Source organism: Gobius niger, assembly GCF_951799975.1.
Source record: "Gobius niger genome assembly, chromosome: 10".
Lineage (NCBI taxonomy): Eukaryota > Metazoa > Chordata > Actinopteri > Gobiiformes > Gobiidae > Gobius > Gobius niger.
Window position 1 is genome coordinate 1,865,665 of NC_136861.1, and position 17,196 is coordinate 1,882,860.

A 17,196-nucleotide genomic window follows, 5' to 3' on the forward strand; every position below is an offset into this window, starting at 1 on the left:
CTTGTCCCTGAAATGGTTTAACGTCTGTGAAGTCCAAACCATTTCAGCTCCCTGAGGAAATGTGCTAAGTGCAAAGCCGTGATCAAAGCAAAAAAAAAAAGCGGAGATTTGGACATACAAAAGTGCTTCCAAACTTTTGATCAAAATGAAGGCATCGTAGTCGGAGAAAAAACAAAGTCAATTGAGGGCAGAGGTTTTGGTCCCATCAGTGGTCCGCTCACGGTCACGTCTGCCTCCCGCGACTGCAGTGACAAGAAGCCGTCAGCAGAGGGCAGCAGGGAATCAGCACGGCTCTCACCACTGCTGCTTATACTGCAGGGACTGTCAAATAAACACATAAATACATAAAGTGTTATCATGTTGTATCAGTCCTACAGATGTTACACAAGATAGATGATGATTATAGATACATATGTAAATGTTCTTAACCTGTTGGGACTTTGTCAAATTGAGCTAGTTAATGATAACAAAATTGCATTTCACAGAACCCTTATATTAGCGGAGAATAGATCGACTGAAGAAGATGATGATTACAGGAGTGAGGACAATTTAAAGTTTGACCATTTTCTCCCAAATAATGCTATTTTATGGTTTTCTGTTTCTGAAACTGCATCTGTGCTGTTGGAAAGAGTCAAACCTTAGCAGTTGAGTGTAATATGAGGCAGAGGGGAAACCAAAACGGGCCACGTGTTCACAATATTACAGTGTTTTTCCAACGGCGAATCATTGAAACTTGAATAAAATCGTTCAGGTTTTAATGTAGTATTTGTAAAAGTGAATGTTTATGGGCAATTTTCTATCGTTTCACAAGGATTTATTGAAAACAGTCAAACCATGGACACATTTCTTTTGCCTTGAAGACATGTAGTGTCCCTACTGCTCTGTTCATGTGCTTGAAAGGCTCTCATGAAATCTAGACTTCTGTAAACAACACATTCTAAACATGGCATGTGCACACTAGTAGTAATACAGTTCTTACAGAGTAGTAGTGCAGTAGTAGTGCAGTAGTAGTGCAGTATACTTACAGAGTACCTGTGGGAGACCTTGCCGGAGCTGCTCGGGGTCTGCCAGCTGCTCTTACAGTGAGGACACTGGTCCACGTCTGTAACACATTCATAAATACAGCTGTGGTCACATCTCAAAGTCTTTAGGGGCCTCTGTTCCCCTGCTCCACTCTGATACAGACCCCACAAAATAAGAGCATGATCCTGTACCAATGGAGTACTGCAGTCGTTTGTGGACATGGAAGACATGAAGTCATAACTCTATCATAACTCTATCATAACTCTCATGACTCTATCATAACTCTATCATAACTCTGTCATAACTCTATCATAACTATATCATAACTCTGTCATAACTCTGTCATAACTCTGTCATAACTCTATCATAACTCTATCATAACTCTGTCATAACTCTATCATAACTCTATCATAACTCTATCATAACTCTCATGACTCTATCATAACTCTATCATAACTCTGTCATAACTCTATCATAACTCTATCATAACTCTATCATAACTCTGTCATAACTCTGTCATAACTCTATCATAACTCTATCATAACTCTGTCATAACTCTATCATAACTCTATCATAACTCTATCATAACTCTATCATAACTCTGTCATAACTCTCATGACTCTATCATAACTCTATCATAACTCTGTCATAACTCTATCATAACTCTATCATAACTCTATCATAACTCTGTCATAACTCTGTCATAACTCTCATGACTCTATCATAACTCTATCATAACTCTGTCATAACTCTATCATAACTCTATCATAACTCTGTCATAACTCTGTCATAACTCTGTCATAACTCTATCATAACTCTGTCATAACTCTATCATAACTCTATCATAACTCTCATGACTCTATCATAACTCTATCATAACTCTGTCATAACTCTATCATAACTCTATCATAACTCTATCATAACTCTGTCATAACTCTGTCATAACTCTATCATAACTCTATCATAACTCTGTCATAACTCTATCATAACTCTATCATAACTCTATCATAACTCTATCATAACTCTGTCATAACTCTCATGACTCTATCATAACTCTATCATAACTCTGTCATAACTCTATCATAACTCTATCATAACTCTATCATAACTCTGTCATAACTCTGTCATAACTCTCATGACTCTATCATAACTCTATCATAACTCTGTCATAACTCTATCATAACTCTGTCATAACTCTATCATAACTCTATCATAACTCTGTCATAACTCTGTCATAACTCTATCATAACTCTGTCATAACTCTATCATAACTCTATCATAACTCTGTCATAACTCTGTCATAACTCTATCATAACTCTGTCATAACTCTGTCATAACTCTATCATAACTCTGTCATAACTCTATCATAACTCTATCATAACTCTGTCATAACTCTGTCATAACTCTGTCATAACTCTATCATAACTCTATCATAACTCTATCATAACTCTATCATAACTCTGTCATAACTCTATCATAACTCTATCATAACTCTATCAAAACTCTATCATAACTCTGTCATAACTCTGTCATAACTCTATCATAACTCTGTCATAACTCTATCATAACTCTATCATAACTCTATCATAACTCTGTCATAACTCTGTCATAACTCTATCATAACTCTGTCATAACTCTATCATAACTCTATCATAACTCTATCATAACTCTGTCATAACTCTGTCATAACTCTATCATAACTCTGTCATAACTCTATCATAACTCTATCATAACTCTATCATAACTCTGTCATAACTCTGTCATAACTCTATCATAACTCTGTCATAACTCTATCATAACTCTATCATAACTCTGTCATAACTCCATCATAACTCTATCATAACTCTATCATAACTCTGTCATAACTCTGTCATAACTCTCATAACTCTGTCATAACTCTCATGACTCTATCATAACTCTATCATAACTCTGTCATAACTCTATCATAACTCTATCATAACTCTGTCATAACTCTATCATAACTCTATCATAACTCTATCATAACTCTATCATAACTCTGTCATAACTCTCATGACTCTATCATAACTCTATCATAACTCTGTCATAACTCTATCATAACTCTATCATAACTCTGTCATAACTCTATCATAACTCTATCATAACTCTATCATAACTCTGTCATAACTCTATCATAACTCTATCATAACTCTGTCATAACTCTGTCATAACTCTATCATAACTCTGTCATAACTCTGTCATAACTCTATCATAACTCTATCATAACTCTATCATAACTCTATCATAACTCTATCATAACTCTGTCATAACTCTGTCATAACTCTATCATAACTCTATCATAACTCTATCATAACTCTATCATAGCTCTATCATAGCTCTATCATAACTCTATCATAACTCTATCATAACTCTATCATAACAATATCAGAACTCTCATAACTCTGTCATAACTCTATCATAACTCTGTCATAACTCTGTCATAACTCTATCATAACTCTATCATAACTCTATCATAACTCTGTCATAACTCTGTCATAACTCTATCATAACTCTATCATAACTCTATCATAACTCTATCATAACTCTATCATAACTCTATCATAGCTCTATCATAGCTCTATCATAACTCTATCATAACTCTATCATAACTCTATCATAACAATATCATAACTCTATCATAACTCTATCATAGCTCTATCATAGCTCTATCATAACTCTATCATAACTCTATCATAACTCTATCATAACACTATCATAACTCTATCATAACTCTATCATAACTCTATCATAGCTCTATCATAGCTCTATCATGACTCTATCATAACTCTATCATAGCTCTATCATAGCTCTATCATAACTCTATCATAACTCTATCATAACTCTATCATAACTCTATCATAACTCTATCATAGCTCTATCATAACTCTATCATAACTCTATCATAACTCTATCATAACTCTATCATAGCTCTATCATGACTCTATCATAACTCTATAATAACTCTATCATGACTCTATCATAACTCTATCATAACTATCATGACTCAATCATAACTCTATCATAACTCTATCACAACTCTATCATAACTATCATGACTCAATCATAACTCTAACATAACTCTATCATAACTCTATCATAACTCTATCATAACTATCATAACTCTATCACAACTCTATCATAACTATCATGACTCTATCATAACTCTATCATAACTATCATGACTCTATCATAACTCTATCATAACTCTATCATGACTCTATCATAACTCTATCATAACTATCATGACTCAATCATAACTCTATCATAACTCTATCATAACTCTATCATAACTATCATGACTCAATCATAACTCTAACATAACTCTATCATAACAATATCAGAACTCTCATAACTCTATCATAACTCTATCATAGCTCTATCATAGCTCTATCATAACTCTATCATAACTCTATCATAACTCTATCATAACAATATCAGAACTCTCATAACTCTATCATAACTCTATCATAGCTCTATCATAACTCTATCATAACTCTATCATAACTCTATCATAGCTCTATCATAGCTCTATCATGACTCTATCATAACAATCATGACTCAATCATAACTCTATCATAACTCTATCATAACTCTATCATAGCTCTATCATAACTCTATCATAACTCTATCATAACTGTATCACAACTCTATCACAACTCTATCATAACTCTATCATAACTCTATCATAACTGTATCACAACTCTATCATAACTCTATCATAACTGTATCACAACTCTATCACAACTCTATCATAACTCTATCATAACTCTATCATAACAATATCAGAACTCTCATAACTCTATCATAACTCTATCATAACAATATCAGAACTATCATGACTCAATCATAACTCTATCATAGCTTTATCATAACTCTATCATAACTCTATCATAACTCTATCATAACTCTGTCATAACTCTGTCATAACTCTGTCATAACTCTATCATAACTCTGTCATAACTCTATCATAACTCTATCATAACTCTATCATAACTCTATCATAACTCTATCATAACTCTGTCATAACTCTATCATAACTCTATCATAACTCTATCATAACTCTGTCATAACTCTATCATAACTCTATCATAACTCTCATGACTCTATCATAACTCTATCATAACTCTGTCATAACTCTATCATAACTATCATAACTCTATCATAACTCTGTCATAACTCTGTCATAACTCTATCATAACTCTATCATAACTCTGTCATAACTCTATCATAACTCTATCATAACTCTATCATAACTCTATCATAACTCTGGCATAACTCTCATGACTCTATCATAACTCTATCATAACTCTGTCATAACTCTATCATAACTCTATCATAACTCTATCATAACTCTGTCATAACTCTGTCATAACTCTCATGACTCTATCATAACTCTATCATAACTCTGTCATAACTCTATCATAACTCTATCATAACTCTGTCATAACTCTGTCATAACTCTGTCATAACTCTATCATAACTCTGTCATAACTCTGTCATAACTCTATCATAACTCTGTCATAACTCTGTCATAACTCTATCATAACTCTATCATAACTCTGTCATAACTCTGTCATAACTCCGTCATAACTCTATCATAACTCTATCATAACTCTATCATAACTCTATCATAACTCTATCATAACTCTGTCATAACTCTGTCATAACTCTATCATAACTCTGTCATAACTCTATCATAACTCTATCATAACTCTATCATAACTCTGTCATAACTCTGTCATAACTCTATCATAACTCTGTCATAACTCTATCATAACTCTGTCATAACTCTATCATAACTCTGTCATAACTCTATCATAACTCTATCATAACTCTATCATAACTCTGTCATAACTCTGTCATAACTCTATCATAACTCTGTCATAACTCTATCATAACTCTATCATAACTCTATCATAACTCTGTCATAACTCCATCATAACTCTATCATAACTCTATCATAACTCTGTCATAACTCTGTCATAACTCTCATAACTCTGTCATAACTCTCATGACTCTATCATAACTCTATCATAACTCTGTCATAACTCTATCATAACTCTATCATAACTCTGTCATAACTCTATCATAACTCTATCATAACTCTATCATAACTCTATCATAACTCTGTCATAACTCTCATGACTCTATCATAACTCTATCATAACTCTGTCATAACTCTATCATAACTCTATCATAACTCTGTCATAACTCTATCATAACTCTATCATAACTCTATCATAACTCTATCATAACTCTGTCATAACTCTATCATAACTCTATCATAACTCTGTCATAACTCTGTCATAACTCTATCATAACTCTATCATAACTCTGTCATAACTCTGTCATAACTCTATCATAACTCTATCATAACTCTGTCATAACTCTATCATAACTCTATCATAACTCTATCATAACTCTATCATAACTCTGTCATAACTCTCATGACTCTATCATAACTATCATAACTCTGTCATAACTCTATCATAACTCTATCATAACTCTGTCATAACTCTGTCATAACTCTCATGACTCTATCATAACTCTATCATAACTCTGTCATAACTCTATCATAACTCTATCATAACTCTGTCATAACTCTGTCATAACTCTGTCATAACTCTATCATAACTCTGTCATAACTCTATCATAACTCTGTCATAACTCTGTCATAACTCTATCATAACTCTGTCATAACTCTGTCATAACTCTGTCATAACTCTATCATAACTCTGTCATAACTCTATCATAACTCTATCATAACTCTATCATAACTCTATCATAACTCTATCATAACTCTATCATAACTCTGTCATAACTCTATCATAACTCTATCATAACTCTATCATAACTCTGTCATAACTCTATCATAACTCTATCATAACTCTCATGACTCTATCATAACTCTATCATAACTCTGTCATAACTCTATCATAACTCTATCATAACTCTATCATAACTCTGTCATAACTCTGTCATAACTCTATCATAACTCTATCATAACTCTGTCATAACTCTATCATAACTCTATCATAACTCTATCATAACTCTATCATAACTCTGTCATAACTCTCATGACTCTATCATAACTCTATCATAACTCTGTCATAACTCTATCATAACTCTATCATAACTCTGTCATAACTCTGTCATAACTCTCATGACTCTATCATAACTCTATCATAACTCTGTCATAACTCTATCATAACTCTATCATAACTCTGTCATAACTCTGTCATAACTCTGTCATAACTCTATCATAACTCTGTCATAACTCTGTCATAACTCTATCATAACTCTGTCATAACTCTATCATAACTCTATCATAACTCTGTCATAACTCTGTCATAACTCTGTCATAACTCTATCATAACTCTATCATAACTCTATCATAACTCTATCATAACTCTGTCATAACTCTGTCATAACTCTATCATAACTCTGTCATAACTCTATCATAACTCTATCATAACTCTATCATAACTCTGTCATAACTCTGTCATAACTCTATCATAACTCTGTCATAACTCTATCATAACTCTATCATAACTCTGTCATAACTCCATCATAACTCTATCATAACTCTATCATAACTCTGTCATAACTCTGTCATAACTCTCATAACTCTGTCATAACTCTCATGACTCTATCATAACTCTATCATAACTCTGTCATAACTCTATCATAACTCTATCATAACTCTGTCATAACTCTATCATAACTCTATCATAACTCTATCATAACTCTATCATAACTCTGTCATAACTCTCATGACTCTATCATAACTCTATCATAACTCTGTCATAACTCTATCATAACTCGATCATAACTCTGTCATAACTCTATCATAACTCTATCATAACTCTATCATAACTCTATCATAACTCTGTCATAACTCTATCATAACTCTATCATAACTCTGTCATAACTCTGTCATAACTCTATCATAACTCTGTCATAACTCTGTCATAACTCTATCATAACTCTATCATAACTCTATCATAACTCTATCATAACTCTGTCATAACTCTGTCATAACTCTATCATAACTCTATCATAACTCTATCATAACTCTATCAAAACTCTATCATAGCTCTATCATAGCTCTATCATAACTCTATCATAACTCTATCATAACTCTATCATAACAATATCAGAACTCTCATAACTCTGTCATAACTCTATCATAACTCTGTCATAACTCTGTCATAACTCTATCATAACTCTATCATGACTCTATCATAACTCTATCATAACTCTGTCATAACTCTGTCATAACTCTATCATAACTCTATCATAACTCTATCATAACTCTATCATAACTCTATCATAGCTCTATCATAGCTCTATCATAACTCTATCATAACTCTATCATAACTCTATCATAACAATATCATAACTCTATCATAACTCTATCATAGCTCTATCATAGCCCTATCATAACTCTATCATAACTCTATCATAACTCTATCATAACACTATCATAACTCTATCATAACTCTATCATAACTCTATCATAGCTCTATCATAGCTCTATCATGACTCTATCATAACTCTATCATAGCTCTATCATAGCTCTATCATAACTCTATCATAACTCTGTCATAACTCTGTCATAACTCCGTCATAACTCTATCATAACTCTATCATAACTCTATCATAACTCTATCATAACTCTATCATAACTCTGTCATAACTCTGTCATAACTCTATCATAACTCTGTCATAACTCTATCATAACTCTATCATAACTCTATCATAACTCTGTCATAACTCTGTCATAACTCTATCATAACTCTGTCATAACTCTATCATAACTCTATCATAACTCTGTCATAACTCTGTCATAACTCTATCATAACTCTGTCATAACTCTATCATAACTCTATCATAACTCTATCATAACTCTGTCATAACTCTGTCATAACTCTATCATAACTCTGTCATAACTCTATCATAACTCTATCATAACTCTATCATAACTCTGTCATAACTCCATCATAACTCTATCATAACTCTATCATAACTCTGTCATAACTCTGTCATAACTCTCATAACTCTGTCATAACTCTCATGACTCTATCATAACTCTATCATAACTCTGTCATAACTCTATCATAACTCTATCATAACTCTGTCATAACTCTATCATAACTCTATCATAACTCTATCATAACTCTATCATAACTCTGTCATAACTCTCATGACTCTATCATAACTCTATCATAACTCTGTCATAACTCTATCATAACTCTATCATAACTCTGTCATAACTCTATCATAACTCTATCATAACTCTATCATAACTCTATCATAACTCTGTCATAACTCTATCATAACTCTATCATAACTCTGTCATAACTCTGTCATAACTCTATCATAACTCTATCATAACTCTGTCATAACTCTGTCATAACTCTATCATAACTCTATCATAACTCTGTCATAACTCTATCATAACTCTATCATAACTCTATCATAACTCTATCATAACTCTGTCATAACTCTCATGACTCTATCATAACTCTATCATAACTCTGTCATAACTCTATCATAACTCTATCATAACTCTATCATAACTCTGTCATAACTCTGTCATAACTCTCATGACTCTATCATAACTCTATCATAACTCTGTCATAACTCTATCATAACTCTATCATAACTCTGTCATAACTCTGTCATAACTCTGTCATAACTCTATCATAACTCTGTCATAACTCTGTCATAACTCTATCATAACTCTGTCATAACTCTGTCATAACTCTATCATAACTCTGTCATAACTCTGTCATAACTCTGTCATAACTCTATCATAACTCTGTCATAACTCTATCATAACTCTATCATAACTCTATCATAACTCTATCATAACTCTATCATAACTCTATCATAACTCTGTCATAACTCTATCATAACTCTATCATAACTCTATCATAACTCTGTCATAACTCTATCATAACTCTATCATAACTCTCATGACTCTATCATAACTCTATCATAACTCTGTCATAACTCTATCATAACTCTATCATAACTCTATCATAACTCTGTCATAACTCTGTCATAACTCTATCATAACTCTATCATAACTCTGTCATAACTCTATCATAACTCTATCATAACTCTATCATAACTCTATCATAACTCTGTCATAACTCTCATGACTCTATCATAACTCTATCATAACTCTGTCATAACTCTATCAGAACTCTATCATAACTCTGTCATAACTCTGTCATAACTCTCATGACTCTATCATAACTCTATCATAACTCTGTCATAACTCTATCATAACTCTATCATAACTCTGTCATAACTCTGTCATAACTCTGTCATAACTCTATCATAACTCTGTCATAACTCTGTCATAACTCTATCATAACTCTGTCATAACTCTATCATAACTCTATCATAACTCTGTCATAACTCTGTCATAACTCTATCATAACTCTATCATAACTCTATCATAACTCTATCATAACTCTATCATAACTCTATCATAACTCTATCATAACTCTGTCATAACTCTATCATAACTCTGTCATAACTCTATCATAACTCTATCATAACTCTATCATAACTCTGTCATAACTCTGTCATAACTCTATCATAACTCTGTCATAACTCTATCATAACTCTATCATAACTCTGTCATAACTCCATCATAACTCTATCATAACTCTATCATAACTCTGTCATAACTCTGTCATAACTCTCATAACTCTGTCATAACTCTCATGACTCTATCATAACTCTATCATAACTCTGTCATAACTCTATCATAACTCTATCATAACTCTGTCATAACTCTATCATAACTCTATCATAACTCTATCATAACTCTATCATAACTCTGTCATAACTCTCATGACTCTATCATAACTCTATCATAACTCTGTCATAACTCTATCATAACTCTATCATAACTCTGTCATAACTCTATCATAACTCTATCATAACTCTATCATAACTCTATCATAACTCTGTCATAACTCTATCATAACTCTATCATAACTCTGTCATAACTCTGTCATAACTCTATCATAACTCTGTCATAACTCTGTCATAACTCTATCATAACTCTATCATAACTCTATCATAACTCTATCATAACTCTATCATAACTCTGTCATAACTCTGTCATAACTCTATCATAACTCTATCATAACTCTATCATAGCTCTATCATAACTCTATCATAACTCTATCATAACAATATCAGAACTCTCATAACTCTGTCATAACTCTATCATAACTCTGTCATAACTCTGTCATAACTCTATCATAACTCTATCATAACTCTATCATAACTCTATCATAACTCTGTCATAACTCTATCATAACTCTATCATAACTCTATCATAACTCTATCATAACTCTATCATAGCTCTATCATAGCTCTATCATAACTCTATCATAACTCTATCATAACTCTATCATAACAATATCATAACTCTATCATAACTCTATCATAGCTCTATCATAGCTCTATCATAACTCTATCATAACTCTATCATAACTCTATCATAACACTATCATAACTCTATCATAACTCTATCATAACTCTATCATAGCTCTATCATAGCTCTATCATGACTCTATCATAACTCTATCATAGCTCTATCATAGCTCTATCATAACTCTATCATAACTCTATCATAACTCTATCATAACTCTATCATAACTCTATCATAGCTCTATCATAACTCTATCATAACTCTATCATAACTCTATCATAACTCTATCATAACTCTATCATAGCTCTATCATGACTCTATCATAACTCTATAATAACTCTATCATGACTCTATCATAACTCTATCATAACTATCATGACTCAATCATAACTCTATCATAACTCTATCACAACTCTATCATAACTATCATGACTCAATCATAACTCTAACATAACTCTATCATAACTCTATCATAACTCTATCATAACTATCATAACTCTATCACAACTCTATCATAACTATCATGACTCTATCATAACTCTATCATAACTATCATGACTCTATCATAACTCTATCATAACTCTATCATGACTCTATCATAACTCTATCATAACTATCATGACTCAATCATAACTCTATCATAACTCTATCATAACTCTATCATAACTATCATGACTCAATCATAACTCTAACATAACTCTATCATAACAATATCAGAACTCTCATAACTCTATCATAACTCTATCATAGCTCTATCATAGCTCTATCATAACTCTATCATAACTCTATCATAACTCTATCATAACAATATCAGAACTCTCATAACTCTATCATAACTCTATCATAGCTCTATCATAACTCTATCATAACTCTATCATAACTCTATCATAGCTCTATCATAGCTCTATCATGACTCTATCATAACAATCATGACTCAATCATAACTCTATCATAACTCTATCATAACTCTATCATAGCTCTATCATAACTCTATCATAACTCTATCATAACTGTATCACAACTCTATCACAACTCTATCATAACTCTATCATAACTCTATCATAACTGTATCACAACTCTATCATAACTCTATCATAACTGTATCACAACTCTATCACAACTCTATCATAACTCTATCATAACTCTATCATAACAATATCATAACTCTCATAACTCTATCATAACTCTATCATAACAATATCAGAACTATCATGACTCAATCATAACTCTATCATAGCTTTATCATAACTCTATCATAACTCTATCATAACTCTATCATAACTCTGTCATAACTCTGTCATAACTCTGTCATAACTCTATCATAACTCTGTCATAACTCTATCATAACTCTATCATAACTCTATCATAACTCTATCATAACTCTATCATAACTCTATCATAACTCTGTCATAACTCTATCATAACTCTATCATAACTCTATCATAACTCTGTCATAACTCTATCATAACTCTATCATAACTCTCATGACTCTATCGTAACTCTATCATAACTCTGTCATAACTCTATCATAACTCTATCATAACTCTGTCATAACTCTGTCATAACTCTATCATAACTCTATCATAACTCTGTCATAACTCTATCATAACTCTATCATAACTCTATCATAACTCTATCATAACTCTGTCATAACTCTCATGACTCTATCATAACTCTATCATAACTCTGTCATAACTCTATCATAACTCTATCATAGCTCTATCATAACTCTGTCATAACTCTGTCATAACTCTCATGACTCTATCATAACTCTATCATAACTCTGTCATAACTCTATCATAACTCTATCATAACTCTGTCATAACTCTGTCATAACTCTGTCATAACTCTATCATAACTCTGTCATAACTCTGTCATAACTCTATCATAACTCTGTCATAACTCTGTCATAACTCTATCATAACTCTATCATAACTCTGTCATAACTCTGTCATAACTCCGTCATAACTCTATCATAACTCTATCATAACTCTATCATAACTCTGTCATAACTCTATCATAACTCTATCATAACTCTATCATAACTCTATCATAACTCTGTCATAACTCTGTCATAACTCTATCATAACTCTGTCATAACTCTATCATAACTCTATCATAACTCTATCATAACTCTGTCATAACTCTGTCATAACTCTATCATAACTCTGTCATAACTCTATCATAACTCTATCATAACTCTATCATAACTCTGTCATAACTCTGTCATAACTCTATCATAACTCTGTCATAACTCTATCATAACTCTATCATAACTCTATCATAACTCTGTCATAACTCTGTCATAACTATCATAACTCTGTCATAACTCTATCATAACTCTATCATAACTCTATCATAACTCTGTCATAACTCCATCATAACTCTATCATAACTCTATCATAACTCTGTCATAACTCTGTCATAACTCTCATAACTCTGTCATAACTCTCATGACTCTATCATAACTCTATCATAACTCTGTCATAACTCTATCATAACTCTATCATAACTCTGTCATAACTCTATCATAACTCTATCATAACTCTATCATAACTCTATCATAACTCTGTCATAACTCTCATGACTCTATCATAACTCTATCATAACTCTGTCATAACTCTATCATAACTCTATCATAACTCTGTCATAACTCTATCATAACTCTATCATAACTCTATCATAACTCTATCATAACTCTGTCATAACTCTATCATAACTCTATCATAACTCTGTCATAACTCTGTCATAACTCTATCATAACTCTGTCATAACTCTGTCATAACTCTATCATAACTCTATCATAACTCTATCATAACTCTATCATAACTCTGTCATAACTCTGTCATAACTCTATCATAACTCTATCATAACTCTATCATAACTCTATCATAACTCTATCATAGCTCTATCATAGCTCTATCATAACTCTATCATAACTCTATCATAACTCTATCATAACAATATCAGAACTCTCATAACTCTGTCATAACTCTATCATAACTCTGTCATAACTCTGTCATAACTCTATCATAACTCTATCATAACTCTATCATAACTCTATCATAACTCTGTCATAACTCTGTCATAACTCTATCATAACTCTATCATAACTCTATCATAACTCTATCATAACTCTATCATAGCTCTATCATAGCTCTATCATAACTCTATCATAACTCTATCATAACTCTATCATAACAATATCATAACTCTATCATAACTCTATCATAGCTCTATCATAGCTCTATCATAACTCTATCATAACTCTATCATAACTCTATCATAACACTATCATAACTCTATCATAACTCTATCATAACTCTATCATAGCTCTATCATAGCTCTATCATGACTCTATCATAACTCTATCATAGCTCTATCATAGCTCTATCATAACTCTATCATAACTCTATCATAACTCTATCATAACTCTATCATAACTCTATCATAGCTCTATCATAACTCTATCATAACTCTATCATAACTCTATCATAACTCTATCATAACTCTATCATAGCTCTATCATGACTCTATCATAACTCTATAATAACTCTATCATGACTCTATCATAACTCTATCATAACTATCATGACTCAATCATAACTCTATCATAACTCTATCACAACTCTATCATAACTATCATGACTCAATCATAACTCTAACATAACTCTATCATAACTCTATCATAACTCTATCATAACTATCATAACTCTATCACAACTCTATCATAACTATCATGACTCTATCATAACTCTATCATAACTATCATGACTCTATCATAACTCTATCATAACTCTATCATGACTCTATCATAACTCTATCATAACTATCATGACTCAATCATAACTCTATCATAACTCTATCATAACTCTATCATAACTATCATGACTCAATCATAACTCTAACATAACTCTATCATAACAATATCAGAACTCTCATAACTCTATCATAACTCTATCATAGCTCTATCATAACTCTATCATAACTCTATCATAACTCTATCATAGCTCTATCATAGCTCTATCATGACTCTATCATAACAATCATGACTCAATCATAACTCTATCATAACTCTATCATAACTCTATCATAGCTCTATCATAACTCTATCATAACTCTATCATAACTGTATCACAACTCTATCACAACTCTATCATAACTCTATCATAACTCTATCATAACTGTATCACAACTCTATCATAACTCTATCATAACTGTATCACAACTCTATCACAACTCTATCATAACTCTATCATAACTCTATCATAACAATATCAGAACTCTCATAACTCTATCATAACTCTATCATAACAATATCAGAACTATCATGACTCAATCATAACTCTATCATAGCTTTATCATAACTCTATCATAACTCTATCATAACTCTATCATAACAATCATGACTCAATCATAACTCTATCATAACTCTATCATAACTCTATCACAACTCTATCATAACTATCATAACTCTATCATAACAATATCAGAACTCTCATGACTCAATCATAACTCTATCATGACTTTAACATAGCTCTGTCATAACTATCACCCCCTATCTTGTTGAAAGTTGAAATAGAGTCAGTTGAACGATAAGTTGAAATTCAACCGATGTAACGCGGCCACTGAGATCAAGCCCAGACGTGCATGTAGGGAAATGATAATAGACCGGAGTTTACGGATGGCTAAGGCCAGGCTAGGTTATTTTGTTTTGACTCAAAGAGAGACGTGAAGATCAGAGCGAAACGTCTTTGACTCAACCAACCCAGTCCAGGCGACGGTGGAATCCGCCTGGACCACTGAGAGCCTGCTCCAATGTGTCGACACCGGTGAGTACATCTGTGTTTGAACGAGAGCGTGAATGGGTGTGTGGTTCCTGGATGTAAAGCGCGGTAAGAGTTGAGAACATTTACCGCTTAATACTAAAACATAAATCAGACTTTTGTACCAAATACATTTTCTCTTGTTGGAACTGGGCAATACCTCATCTACACGGTCATATTGAAGCTGCTGTTTAGAAGATATGAACATGTACAATATAGAGTTTTTCTCTAACTGGATTTTTAGTGGATTAAAAAAAAACAAAGTGGCAAATAATCGGGAAACAAATTGGGGAAGAACATTTTCAAAATTTGGGGGATATGAGGCATATGGGGAAAAGATGTGGGAAAGAAGTGTAAATTGGGGTAAAATATGTAAATTGTATGTAATGTAATGTTAAATTGTACAGGCAGCACAGTCCTGCATATTCTGATGGTTTGCAAAAATATTGCTTCATCACCGTTATACCGAGATAAATATTCAATTGTATCAACATCGCCCAGGTATTAACTCTTGTTCAGTTAATTACTGAGTCATTTTCAAGTATTGTTCTTATTTGACTTGATGATTTTGCCCTGAGAAGTTGCCCAGGCATATATTGATATACTGATGACACTCTCAAAAGTCCACATGTGCAGGGCCATTGTTATTCATGGAGCAGCAGGGGGCGCCGTGCTCAATGGGCTTATGTATAGACCCCCTCAGAGGTGTGGACCGTGTGCTCTGTCCTGACCAGCACTGACCTGTGTGCTCCGGGGAGGGGACAGGCTCAGACATGCCACTGCCGGGGGCATTCGGAGGGCTGGGGACGCTCAGAGGGCCGGGGGCGCTCAGTGGGCCGGGGGCGCTCAGTGGGCCGGGGGCGCTCA

General features: G+C 32.6%; 1 protein-coding gene and 1 long non-coding RNA gene across 2 annotated transcripts in view; one reads left to right on the top strand and one right to left on the bottom strand.

Moving 5' to 3' along the window:
• Positions 1-241: 241 nt before the first annotated feature.
• On the bottom strand, positions 242-17,173 carry LOC306968710. Its single transcript, XR_013793276.1, has 3 exons — positions 17,071-17,173; positions 1,026-1,102; positions 242-321 (listed from the first exon to the last, which is right to left on the bottom strand). It is a non-coding gene; the product is annotated as an uncharacterized lncRNA (long non-coding RNA).
• gspt1l (G1 to S phase transition 1, like) overlaps positions 16,085-17,196 on the top strand; it is an 86,132-nt gene continuing 85,020 nt past the window's right edge. The window contains exon 1 of the mRNA XM_079564187.1: positions 16,085-16,090. The gene's annotated coding sequence lies outside the window, so the exon portion shown is untranslated. The remainder of the gene's footprint in view (positions 16,091-17,196) is intronic.